The 13,247-nt window shown below is 39.8% G+C and overlaps 1 non-coding gene across 1 annotated transcript; it reads left to right on the top strand.

The window, feature by feature from the left end:
- The first annotated feature begins 225 nt into the window (after positions 1–225).
- On the top strand, positions 226–328 carry LOC120364401 (U6 spliceosomal RNA). Its single transcript, XR_005579663.1, has one exon. It is a non-coding gene; the product is annotated as a U6 spliceosomal RNA (small nuclear RNA).
- Positions 329–13,247: the final 12,919 nt, after the last annotated feature.

The following is a 13,247-nucleotide window of genomic DNA, read 5'->3' as shown; positions in this document are numbered from 1 at the left end:
TTTCCCCATAAATTTGCTCCACTGATTTAAATTCTTGATTTCAATTAACAGCACCACAGTCCTCTAACTGTTGAAGTCAGGATATAGGCCCCATCCAGTGGAACCCTGTTGAGCTTGCACCATTTCAAAGTCCTAATGACAGATCCGCAACTTTCTCTGTACTAAGTTTGGCTTTTTTCTAACCTGGAGACTAGTCACATAGTTAACAGAGAAAAAAAATACACAGTGCTTGCTTTGGCAGCACATACACTAAAATTGGATATAGAGAAGATTAGTATGGCCCCTGCGCAAGGATGACATGCAAATTCATGAAGTGTTCCATGTTTTTCAAAGGGCTAATATCCAGAATCTACAAAGAACCAAAACAGATATACAAAAAAAAAAAAAAAAAAAAAACCCATTCAAAAGTGGGTGAAGGACATGAACAGACACTTCTCAAAAGAAGACATATCTGAGGCCAACAAACATATGAAAAAAATGCTCATCATCACTGGTCATTAGAGAAATGCAAATCAAAACCACATTGAGGTATCATCTCACACCAGTTAGAATGGCGATCATTAAAAAGTATGGAGACAACGGATGCTGGAGAGGATGTGGAGAAATAGGAACACTTTTAAACAGTTCGTGGGAGTGTAAACTAGTTCAACCATTGTGGAAGACAGTGTGGCAATTCCTCAAGGACCTAGAAATAGAAATTCCATTTGACCCAGCAATCCTGTTACTGAGTATATACCCAAAGTACTATAAATCACTCTATTATAAAGACACATGCATGTGTATGTTCATTGCAGCATTGTGTACAAGAGCAAAGACCTGGAACCAACCCAAATGTCCATTGATGATAGACTGGACAAAGAAAATGTGGCACATATACACCATGGAATACTATGCAGCCATAAAATATGATGAATTCATGTCTTTTGTAGGGACTTGGATGAATCTGGAAACCATCATTCTCAGCAAACTGACACAAGAACAGACAACAAAACACCACATGTTCTCACTCATAGGCAGGTGTTGAACAATGAGAACACATGGACTCAGGGAGAGGAGCATCACATACTGGGGGCAGTTGCAGGGGGACTAGGGGAGGGAGAGCAGGGAGTGGGGAGGTTGGGGAGGGATAACATGGGGAGAAATGCCGGATATAGATGAAAGGAGAATAGAGGCAGCAAACCACCTGGTTATGTACGTACCTGTGCAACAACCTTGCATGACCTGCACAGGTACCCCAAAACCTAAAGTAAAACCATAAAAAGAAAGAAAGAAAAAAAAATACACAATGATGTGAGGTTTTCTCACATCACTGTTCCTCCTCCTGCTCCCATATCTTCAGACTTAAGGACAAAGGGGAAGGGGAGAGGAGAAGGGAAGTGGCCTTACCCTGCCATCTGGTTCATTCCAGATCTGCCCAGCTGCCCGGCCTTGATGAGGGAAAGGGCTCCTGGAGGGGGCAGTGCCAAACAGCTAGGACTTTCCAAAAGACAAGAAGATAGCAGGAAAATGCCTCTCAGGAAGAAGCTACGTGAGGACCAAAATAATAAATCTCATTATTTTGTTTTGCTTTTCAAATTATACAGTCTAATCCTACCCACAGGGGCTATTAATATGGGCTCCTCCCTAGAGACTCAACTCGAACTAGCAAAAGAAAATTTTAAAAAATGCTTTGGTTTACATAATCCACTCACGGTAAAGGCAGCGCTGGAGCTGGCCCTAGGGTTGATTGGAACCAGGAATTGACAACCCTTCAGAAATGCCTTGCCTGTCAGCTTCATTCTCTCAGTGCAGAGAGGCTGCTTCTCACTGCAGCCCACAGGTCACCAGCCTCTCAGCTCAAGTCCAAAGAGAAAAAGTTACCTCTCACCTCACCTCAGTGCAAAAAATCCCAGAAAAAATAATCAGCAGGCATTTTCTGAGGTCCTTGAGGACAAGCTTTGTACACATAAAAGACTGTGAACAGCAACTTGGTTTCTAAGATAAATATTCAATATACTACTAATGTAATGGAGTTTTTTCTTCCAGCTTTTAAGTTCAAACTAAAATCTTATTATTCTATCTATAAATCTAATAAATTTTTAAGGGGTACTTTACAATTTTGGCAATTAAGTTCAGTTAAACAGTCTAAACCGCATTTATAAATGTAATATACATGATTTTCTTTTTAAGTACTTCAAATACTTGACTAACAAGCAAAACTTTTCCAAGGACCTAAGCAATTCTTATAAATCTAATAAATTAAACTTTTAAATATCATGATCCTTAAGTTCTCTTAAATCTTTCAATACTGTTTACAAACTTAGCCAACTTCTCCTGGAACTTTCTACTCTAACGCTTTCTTCTAAAATCAGCCACTAAATTAGACATTTAAACTAGAATCATATGGCTAATTACAAGGTCGACTATGCCAGAACCCCTTGAACTTAAAAACACTTTACAAACATTACAAACACTTTAATTACCAGACATGCAGGAGTTGTTTTAAATTCAACACGAAAACGTTAAAAAAATGGTTTTGTTTACTTCATCCTCCTTGTGGTTAACTCTAAAATCTTCCTAGCTTGGAAAACACCTGATAAGGAAAGAGTTTTATAATTCCCAGAAAATTGGAGCTTCAATCAGTGGGAAACACTGATTGGTTTTTCTCATTAACCAGAAATTTAGACACAGACACTAGGAACTAAAGCCCTTCAACTTGACAGTCTTTACTTTCCCAACAGGCAGGATAAAGTTCTTATTTATTTATTTATTGTAGAGATTGTGGTCAGGGGTGGGGCTCTCATTATGCTGCCCAGGCTGGACTCGAACTCCTGGCCTCAAGCAATCCTCCCACCTTGGCCTCTCAAAGTGCTGGAATTACAGGTGTAAGCCATCATACCCAGCTAAAAGCCCTTTTTAAAACAATTAACAGTAAGGGAATGCTCACCTCATGTCCTAAAAATGGGGCCCATGTAGCTGAACTGCATCTTCTAAGTTAAAGCTAAACTCTTGCCTAATTTGTTTGAAATATATTTAACCTATCATCACCAGATTTGAGATCAAGAATTTAGTAACTTCTCATCTAGATTTCTCCTTCATTGATTGGATGTCGTTAATCTATTTAGTATTAGATTCCTGTGCGACCTGCCCCATGGGCTACATCTGCCAAGGCCATTTTAAAACCAGGAGGTAGGAGGACCCTAGGTATTTTGGTCACATGCCCACCTGCTGGGCCACGTGAGCTGAACTGCTGGTTACTGTACCTTTTGACCATGGGTCCACAGGCAGGGTAGAGAAAGAAGAAACAACAAAGTCACTGCTAGGAGAATAACAAGCAGCTACTGGCAATAGTTCTCACTCCACCCACACCATGCACCCCTTTCCAAGTCCATCTCCACTCTGTGGGCAGTGTGGTTCTTCTCATATGCAAATCTGGCCGTGCATGTTTGATATGGTTTGGCTGTAACCCCACCCAAATTTCATCTTGAATTGTAGTTCTCATAATCCCCATGTGTCATGGGAGGGACCTGGTGGAAGGTAATTGAATCATGTGGGCAGTTACTCCCATGCTGTGATTCTTGTGATAGTGAGTGAGTTCTCATGAGATCTGATGGTTTTATAAGTGGCTTTTCCCTCTTTTGCTTAGCAGTTCTCCTTGCTGCCATCACGTGAAGAAGGACTCGTTTGCTTTCCCTTCCACCATGATTGTAAGTTTCCTGAAGCCTTCACCAGCCCTGCTGAACTGAGTCAATTAAATCTCTTTCCTTTATAAATGACCCCATCTCAAGTATGTTTTTCTTAGCATCATGAGAACAGAATAATACAATGTTTCTTATTAAAAATCCTCTGAGGGACCTTCATTGTCTACACTGTGGGATTTTACTACACTATTCTTGCATTGCTATAAATACCTCGGACTGGGCAATTTATTTTTAAAAAAAAGTTTAATTGGCTCATGATCCTGCAAGCTACACAGGAAACAAGATATTGGCATCTGCTTAGCTTCTGGAAAGGCCTCAGGAAACTTACAATCATGGTGGAAGGTGAAAAGGGAGCAGGCACAGCACATGGCCAGAGCAAGAGCAGGAAAGAGCAAGGGCAAGGTGCCACACTTCTAAACAGTTAGACGTCACCAGAAGTCACTCATTATCACGAGAACAGCACCAAGCAAATGGTACTAAACCATTCATAAGAAATCCACCCTCATGATTCAGTCACCTCCCACCAGGCCCCAACTCCAACACTGGGGATCATATTTCAGTTGGAGATTCGGGTGGGGATGCACATCTAAACTGTATTAGAGACCATGACCAGGATCTTGACACCATTCACAAGGCCTCTCATGATGTGGCTGCCAGGCAGCTTTTCAGCCTAACCTCCTGGTATTTCTTATCTTTTGATATCTCTGACTGATAGAAGCAATGATTTACAGAGCCCTACATATACACTATAAGCTTTTACACCTTCACTTCTTTATTCACGCTAGTCCCTCTACCTTCAATGCCCTTTCCTGTTTTCTTTGCTCACTAAACTCCCATTCAGACTTCTGGAATCTCTTCCAGGATCTCCTTCCCTCAACACCTCCCTCATTTTTTCAGTTGTGCCCTCTTCTGGGGCTCCATCGCACCTTTGTGACTCTACAAGCACTCATCACAATGTTTGACAATTATTTATCAGCATATCCACTTACTGTTAGACTATCAGTTCTTGGAAGACCGGGTGTGTCATTTTTCTTTATAGCCCTAACACCCTCCATGGTACCTGGCACATAGAAAATCTGAGTAGGATCTCCATGTGAGGCCTCTGTAACTAACGTAACTGTGGAATGTAAGAGCAATTAATACATATTATGGTGCACAGTGAAAATTCATGACTGTATACGTGTGTGTATGTGTTCAGGGTTGGGGAGAGAAAGAGAAAATGAGATTTTAGAAGTCATAGTTAAATCAATCAACGACCTAAGAATTAGAGAAACGTTAAAACACTTAACAGCACAGGCAAATGTCAGAGCATGGAATATTTAAGGCCTCCTAAGTTTCATCTAAATAATAATAATAATAATAGCAAACATAGCCGGCCACAGTGGCTCATGCCTGTAGTCCAGCACTTTGGGAGATTGAGGCAGGAGAATCCCTGGAGGCCAGGAGTTTGAGACCAACCTGTGCAACACAGTGAAACCCTTGTCTCTATTTTTTTTTTTAATTAGCCAGGCGTGGTGGCACCCACCTGTGATCTCAGCTACTCAGGAAGCTGAGGTGGGAAAATTTCTCGAGCCCAGGAGTTCGAGGCTGCAGTGAGCTACGATCACACCACTGTACTCCAGCCTGGGCAACAGAGCAAGACTCAATCTCTTTAAAAAAAAAAAAAAAAAAAAGCAAACACTTAAATAATGCTTTCCATGTGCCAGTGCCAGACATTATTCATCATCTGTTAGGTACCTTAGTAACTTAGTTACTTACAAAAATCCTATTATCTAGGTTCTGCTATTGTCTTCCTTTTAAAAAGGAGAAATCGGCGGGGTGCGGTGGCTTATGCCTGTAATCACAGCACTTTGGGAGGACAAGGCAGTGGGTCACTAGGTCGAGAGATCCAGAGCATTGTGGCCAACATGGTGAAACCTTGTCTCTACTAAAAACGTAAAAATTAGCTGAGTGTGGTGGTGTGTGCCTGTAGTCCCAGCTACTCAGGAGGTTGAGGCAGGAGAATCACTTGAACCCAGGAGACAGAGGTTGCAGTGAGGCAAGATTGCACCACTGCACTTCAGTCTGGATGACACAGTGAGACTCTGTCTCAAAAAAATTTTTTTTCAATTTTAAATAGGAGGAATTCAGCTGGGTGCAGTGATTCACTCACTCCTGTAATCACAGCACTTTGGGAGACCAAGGTGGGCAGATCACTTGAGGTCAGATATTCAAGACCAGCCTGACCAACATGATAAAACCTCATCTCCACTAAAGATACAAAAATTTTTATTTTTGGATAGTGGCATGCGCCTGTAGTTCCAGCTACTCGGGAGGTTGAGACAAGAAAATCGCTTGAACCTGAGACTTGGGGGCTTCAGTGAGCCGAGATCACGCCGCTGCACTCCAGCCTGGGAGACAGAGCAAAACTCTGTCTCGATCAATCAATCAATAATAAAGAGGAGGAATCCAAAGTCCACAAAGGTTATGTAACTTACCTATGTCTCTAAGTATATGCAGCTTACCTTCTGGAGACACTCAGTGCTCTACTGTGTGATGGGGCCAGGTAGCAACAAAGAAACAGAGAAAATGATAGAGCAAAGAGAAAGACTGGATGGGGAAATCCAGGAAGAAAAGAAACTTCCAAGGGCTGAGACTCTAGGATTCTTCATCCATGAAGTGATTCTCACCTTTGTATGAGGATATTTGTTCATATTGTTTGCTCTCTGTGATCTTATCTGAATTAACATATAATTGCCCCTCAGTGTCAGTGGAGAATTTGTTTTAGAATCGCTGCAGATATCAAAATCCATCATGCTCATGTCCTTTATATAAAATAGTGTAGTATTTGCATATAACCTATGCACATTTACCCGTATATTTAAGTAATCTCTAGATTAGCTATAATAATACCTAATATAACATAAATACTATGTAAGTAGTTGCTATACTATACTATTTAGGAAATAATAATATTTAAAAAGGCTATCCATGTTCACTACAAATGCAACAATGCATTTTCTTTTTCAACTATTTTTGACCTGAAATTTGTTCAACCCATGTATGAGGACCCCATGGATACAGAGAGAAAAATATATTCAGTCTAGTTAAAATATTCACCCAAATGTTAAAGGATGAAGTCTGAATCTTTGATCAGATTCGTCTTCAGTAGCCCATGGAAGGGTGATTGTCCTCCAATGAGTTTGCCAAAAGTATAATTAGCAATTCCAGCTACTCTCACTTAAACAACAAGATTTATATATTTTTTCTCTTAATTAACTAGTTTAAAGTGCAATACTCTTGCATCAGGAAAGATCAGCTTCCACCCTATGGTGTCCCTGGTTATGCATCAGGGTCCCCAAACACTCATCTTGTTGTGCCATTGCTGCATTGTCAATAATGATTCTACATCTCTCTACCAGGATCAGATTAAGATGGGATGTAAGAGAGTGAGTGGATCCATGTGTCCTGACTCTAGGAACTCCTGCCCGTTGCTTTGTCTGCACGACTTTTGTAGTTTCTGCAGAGCTGAAAGGCTGCAACCAACTGATCACTCTTTCAGTGGTCAGTCCAAGCTTGTGACATGATTGTTAGCATGTAAAGAGGGAGCAGTAAAGTTGCATTGGCTGTACTTCTGGCAGCAGGGACGGACTCTAGGTTTCTTCACTCGTGACATCAGTTGGCACCAGGAGCAGGAATTAGTATCATAGAAAATACAGAGCTTGGGGAACAATGCCTTCCTGTTTTTATCATGTGCTGCCACATGCCCAGTGATCTCTTGAGTTTGAGAAACAAGGCCATTTCCCCACTTATAAATGCAGGGTGGATATTCCTCCATGGGTTGTTAAGGTGATGAATGCCATGTTGTGTGTGCATGTAGATGCATTGGTGTTGTGTTTGAAGGAGATTGTGTAGATTTCTGTAATTAAGAGATTCTTTAACTTGGTAACTGGGCTGTTATATTGATACAAACTCTCCCTTTTTAATATTAGAAATATTCCATCAAGCTTATTAGTTTTGAGTCTGTTTCTGATGCTATATTTCTTATAAAAATTACCGAGCACAAATATCTTATCTCCTTTAGTCCCTCAACTTCCTCATCTGTGAAATAAATGGTTAGGCAAACTCTATAGCTTTAGGGTTTCGGAATTTGAGATGATCAGTAAGTACTTGTTGGTATATTATAAATAGCCAACATTTGCAATACATTTTCATCTGGTGACTAATTTGTTTTGTAATAATATTCTAGGGGGGAGGAATAAAAGGTTGTATCACACTGCTTATTGCTTACTTACCTGTTTATCTGGCTGCAATCTAATACCACATCAATTGGAGTAAAGCTTGCTGGTCAAGCAGAGAGTACAAGGTAACTCTTCTGCCAAAGGTGGAGCTAAAGGCAAGGCATGGAGCCTCATACACTTCCTCCAATCTGTGCCTCTTTGTTCACCTGGAATATGCCACATGTTCTTTGGACAAAGCTGTTAGATCTCTTCCCAGGTCTTCTCCTGGAATGAGCTAGAGTCCTCCTGGAATTCAGTTCTCTGATTAACTCAGATTCAAAGTTGACCCTCTGATCACGAGGGACTTTTAGAAAAACCTATAATGGTTTATAAAATAGTTCCCTAATGTGCCAGCCTCTTTCTTGGTCATTGTGATATGATTGCTTCGTCTTATTAGGGAAGTGTTTCTGATTCTCAGCGAGTCTGATTCCAGGGACAGAAACTAAGTGCACAGGCATTTTTCTAAAGTGGGAGCCACTGCCTTCATTAGTTTGGTTGCCCTCTCGGCTCCAGACTTGTGCTTTATACACTTCTCACAGCTCTGACACCTCTGTTCAACATGTCTTGTCATTCTCAGCTAATAAAATTGGTCTGGTGCCAAATCAACTATTCCCTCAAATCCTGGGTGTCCCATCTCATCATGTTTTCCTTTTATCACTGAATAAAGCACAGTACTGGCTGACTAATTCTGTGTGTGTGCATGTTTTGCTCTGTTCTACAAATACAAACGTCTTACAACATAAGACTGGGACATTTTCTCAACTATGATTTTGTTTCTTTTTACATTTCTACAGCTAAGGTGGGTTCTAAGAAAGTGATTTTTTGAGATATGTGGCTCTTTGTTCTTTTTGAACATGTTCAATCACTAAGAGAAGAATTTATATTCTATATAAGCCCATCAATTTGCTTAAGAAATTCAGCTTCCACTGGGACACTCTTCTTCTCATTAGGTGTATTTCAGTCTGGGTTACAGATCAAGATGTTCAATATCTCACTCTGCTTCTCCCACTACCCCATGAGCCAGAAAATCTGTATTGTTTAGTGCCTGTTTTCATATTGCCCATTGGAGTTTTTAGATTAAATTTACATATACATAAAATGTTAAATATGATATCATGTATAAGTTTTTGTTGTTTTTGGTTAATTGTATGCAGATTTCTTGTTCTTTCTCTGTTTTGCTCAGCTCCCCTCTCCCTTGTTCTATATGCCATTGTTTCCATCACATTAACTCCCTTCACCCAGCTTCAGCATAGGTCTCTCAGCCACATAGTATATAACCTTCTATATTTTCTATGTTTACGTAATGGTATACAAACATGAATGTACATATATAAATACAGAGAAATCGAAGTTGTGCTAGCCAAGGTTTCAGCAGGAAACAGATGGCAAGTTCAAGTTCCAATGAAGATCATTCAGAGAGAACCTAGTAACGGGATTGTTTATAGAAGTGCAGAGAGAGTATCGAAAACCAGAAGGAGTGTAGCTATACCCCAGTGCTGTTAATATTTCTAAGGATGAAAGGAAAAGGGGCCAGGGAGGGGTTACCAGAACCTGAAGGGAAGTCATATAGAAAGGGCTGTCTGGAGGGAAATCATAATGTTCAGAGACTCAACCAACCCTGACCTTATTTTCCAGCCTCTCTCCAATCACCTGCCAGGGCTCTGATTGGCTAAAGCTGATGGGAAGTCAGAGACTTAAAGACTGTCCCATCCAGGTCAGCATCCCAGGGCTCAGAGCAGGGAGGAGAGGGTGGAGAGTGGATCTGCAGGGGAGAAATAAAGACAACGACTACAAACTTTTTTTCTTATTTATTTTTCTAAAAATGAGATTATATTTTTCATAAGCTTCTCTATATTTGCTTTTTAAAAAAATTCTTGGTGGATATCCTTAAAATAACTGGCATAGCTCTTATTTATTCTTTTTAATGGCAGCATAAAAAATTCACGGTGTGAGAAGTTCCAAAATTTATTTACTTTTTTGCTGTTAAACAATGTTGGAATGTATGTGCATGTCTATGTATGTTTGTATGTATATATGTATGTGTATGTATGTATGTATGATACTTTTAAGTATATACTTTTTATTCTAATAGGTTTTGACAAATTGTTTTCCATAAGACTAACTTTTCACATTCAGCAAAGAGTATAGAAGAATACTTTTTCCCTATTTTACTTTGTAAATATTTACTATAGACTTTTAAATTCTTGCTAGTTTGAAGGTAAAATAATGCCTCATTGTTACTCCAACTTGTATATTCCAAATAGTTGCTGAACTTGGATGTATTTTTCTATATTTGCTGGCTATTTTGGAAGCTATCTGGGTTTTCTAACCCACTGGCCACTGGCTGCTTGCTGGGAGCCTTTTTTTTGGTTTACAATTCTCTTTCTGATATTTCTGATTCTCTTTCTGATATCTCCCGCTGATCATGGTTATCTACACCTCCCTTTATGTCTATAGTGGACATACTTTCCAAGGGGTAACATTCTTATTTGTCTAGGCATTTGTGCTTTCTGCCTATCACTGTGAGCCTTTCCTCTGGTGCCGATGAACAAAGCTGAGGAGTTTTTCCCCTTCGGCATGAGGACTAGCTATATGGCTGGAGCCCATCCTAAAACGATTTCTCCTTCTGATCAGCATCATTATGGATGTCCCCAAAAGCAGTAGCTGTAAAAAATTATTTACTTACAATCACATCTCTTACTAGTGTTCTGAAGACTGTGATATGACTTTAATGGCACTTAAGGTATCAGTCATTTGAAATATATTATAAAGGAGAAAACTAATGTTGCATGCCCACTGCTGTGCCTCTGTCCTCTCTTTTACCTAACACCTTGAGAGAGATCAAGGTGTAACAAACGTTCCTGTGCATAACAATCAGCTGAGGAGCTAGGTAAAATGCAGATTCCAATTCAGCAGGGCAGAGTGTGGGCCTGAGAGTTTGCATTTCTAATAAGCCCCTGGGGTGCAGAGGATGCTGATTCAGTAATCCCCATGTAAAGTGGAGAAAAGGTAGATAAGAGAGGTGTCCATAGATTAGGCAGCACATAAACAGATTAAGGTGCCATATAGCTAGACAGTAGAAAGTACTTACTCATCACAGTCTTGAGTCCAAAGCTCCTAGAATCAAGCCGTTCTGTGTGTTTGTTTTCTTTCCCCAGAACTGGAAACCTTTTATTGATGACATCAGTCTATCTGCTAAACAAATCCTAAGATTCTCTAGGACTCAGACTGTGTTATGCATATCTCTATGTCCCTGGTCTTTCACAGTTCCTGGCACACAAATGTTTGCCAAATGACAAATGGTGCCATTGCATGGTTAAGCAAAAATATGTGGGACCTGGGAAAGATCTGTAATCTTCACTCTTAACTGTGCATAGTGGAGGCAGCAAGGAAGAAGAGTCTAGCACCCAAGCTCAGAGTACAGAATCTCTAAGCTGCAGCTCTCCTAATGTAGAGTACCATTTTGCTATAGGTATCTCTCTTAAGTACCACTCAGCTCAATAAACCACTGAAGAACTAAGCACATGAGGTAATGTATGGCAACCAACCCAAATCAGAGTCCTTGGGACAAAAAAAACAAGACAATTGGGAAGTGTTGCCTGGAAAAGCATAGACTGGGTACCTTTCTGTGCTTCTGAGCTCCTCTGAGTAAATAGATAAGTAGATGGGGTCTTGGCTTCATGCAGCTAACAGAGAAGACTCTAACAGAAAGGCCAACAGGTATATGAAAAAAATACTCAACATTACTAACCATCAGGGAAATATAGATCAAAACCACAATGAGATATCATCTCACCCCAGTTAGAATGACTACTATAAAAAAGATAAAAAATAACAAATGGAGGAGATATGGAAAAAGGAAGCTTTTATATGTTATTGGTAGGAATGTAAATTAGTTCAGTCATTATGAAAAATTGAATAGAGGTTTCTCAAGAAACTCAAAACAGACCCACAATGCAATCCAGAAATCCCACTACTGGGTATTGACCAAAAGGAAAAGAAATCAGTATATCAAAGGGATACTTGGACCCCCATGTTTATTGCAGGGCACTATTCACAGTAGCCAAGATATGGACCTAATGTATGTGTCCATCAATAGATGCATGGATAAAGGACATAAGATATATATAATGAAATACTATTCAGCCATAAAAAAGAATGAAAATCTGCAACTTGCTGCAACATCAATGGAACTAGAGGTCATTATGTTAAGTGAAATAAGCCAGGCACAGAAAGACAAATATCACCTGTTCTCATGCATTATGTAGGAGCTTAAAAAGTGGAACTCATGGGGCTAGAGAGTAGAATAATTGCCTATGGCTGGGAAAGGTGGGGGTGGTGGTGAAGAAAAGTTGGTTAATGGGTAAAAACATACAGTTAGAGGGAAGGAATAGGTTCTAGTGTTCAGTAACACACTAGGGTGACTAAAGTTAACAATAATTTATCATATATTTCAAAGTAGCCAGAAGAGAGATTCAAAATGTTTCTAACACAGAGAAATGTTTGAAATGATAGATATTCTAAATACCGGATTTGATCATTTGGTTTTGTATGCATGAATCAAAATATAACATGTACCTCATAAATATGTAAAAGTATGTGGCAATTTTAAAAAAAGATAAAATAATAGCAACCATATATTGAGTGAGCTTAGTCCTACCTAAGAACCTGACATGTTACATACATTATCTCACTGTATTTAATCTTCATCACAGTTCTATTACAGTAGACATCATCCTCACAGAAGATGAGAAAGTGAGGCTCAGGGATGCTGAGAAACTTGACATGCCACAAAGAAAACAAAGATACGAATCAGGTTTTGCATCAAGGTCCTTACAACTCATTTTTGTTTTCATTCAACAAGAATTAGTTCAGTGCCTACTCTGGGCTTGTGTGCCATGTGTTCAATGCATGTTTCTTCTACAATACTTGGTGATGTGTTTTGGCTCTGTGTCCTCACCCCTCATCTTGCATTGTAGTCCCCAATGTTGGGGAGGACCTGGTGGGAGGTGATTTTTGCTTTTCTTGTGATAGTGAGTGAGTTAGCACAAGATCTGGTGGTTTGAAAGTGTGTGGCACTACCCCCTTCACTCTCTCTCTCTCTCCTGCTTTGCCATTGTGAAGATATCTTTTCCTTCCCCTTTCTCTTTGCCTTCTGCCGTGATTGTAAGTTTCCTGAGGCTTCCTAGTCATGCTTCCTTTTAAGCCTGTGGAACTGGGAGTCAATTAAACCTCTTTTCTTTATAAATTATCCAGTTTCAGGTAATTCTTTATAGCAGTGTGAGAACGGACTAATACACTTGACCAC

Source organism: Saimiri boliviensis, chromosome 5 (genome assembly GCF_048565385.1).
Source record: "Saimiri boliviensis isolate mSaiBol1 chromosome 5, mSaiBol1.pri, whole genome shotgun sequence".
NCBI classification, from domain to species: domain Eukaryota; kingdom Metazoa; phylum Chordata; class Mammalia; order Primates; family Cebidae; genus Saimiri; species Saimiri boliviensis.
Note: the sequence above shows the minus strand (reverse complement) of the source record. Positions and strands in the feature narration are given on the sequence as shown.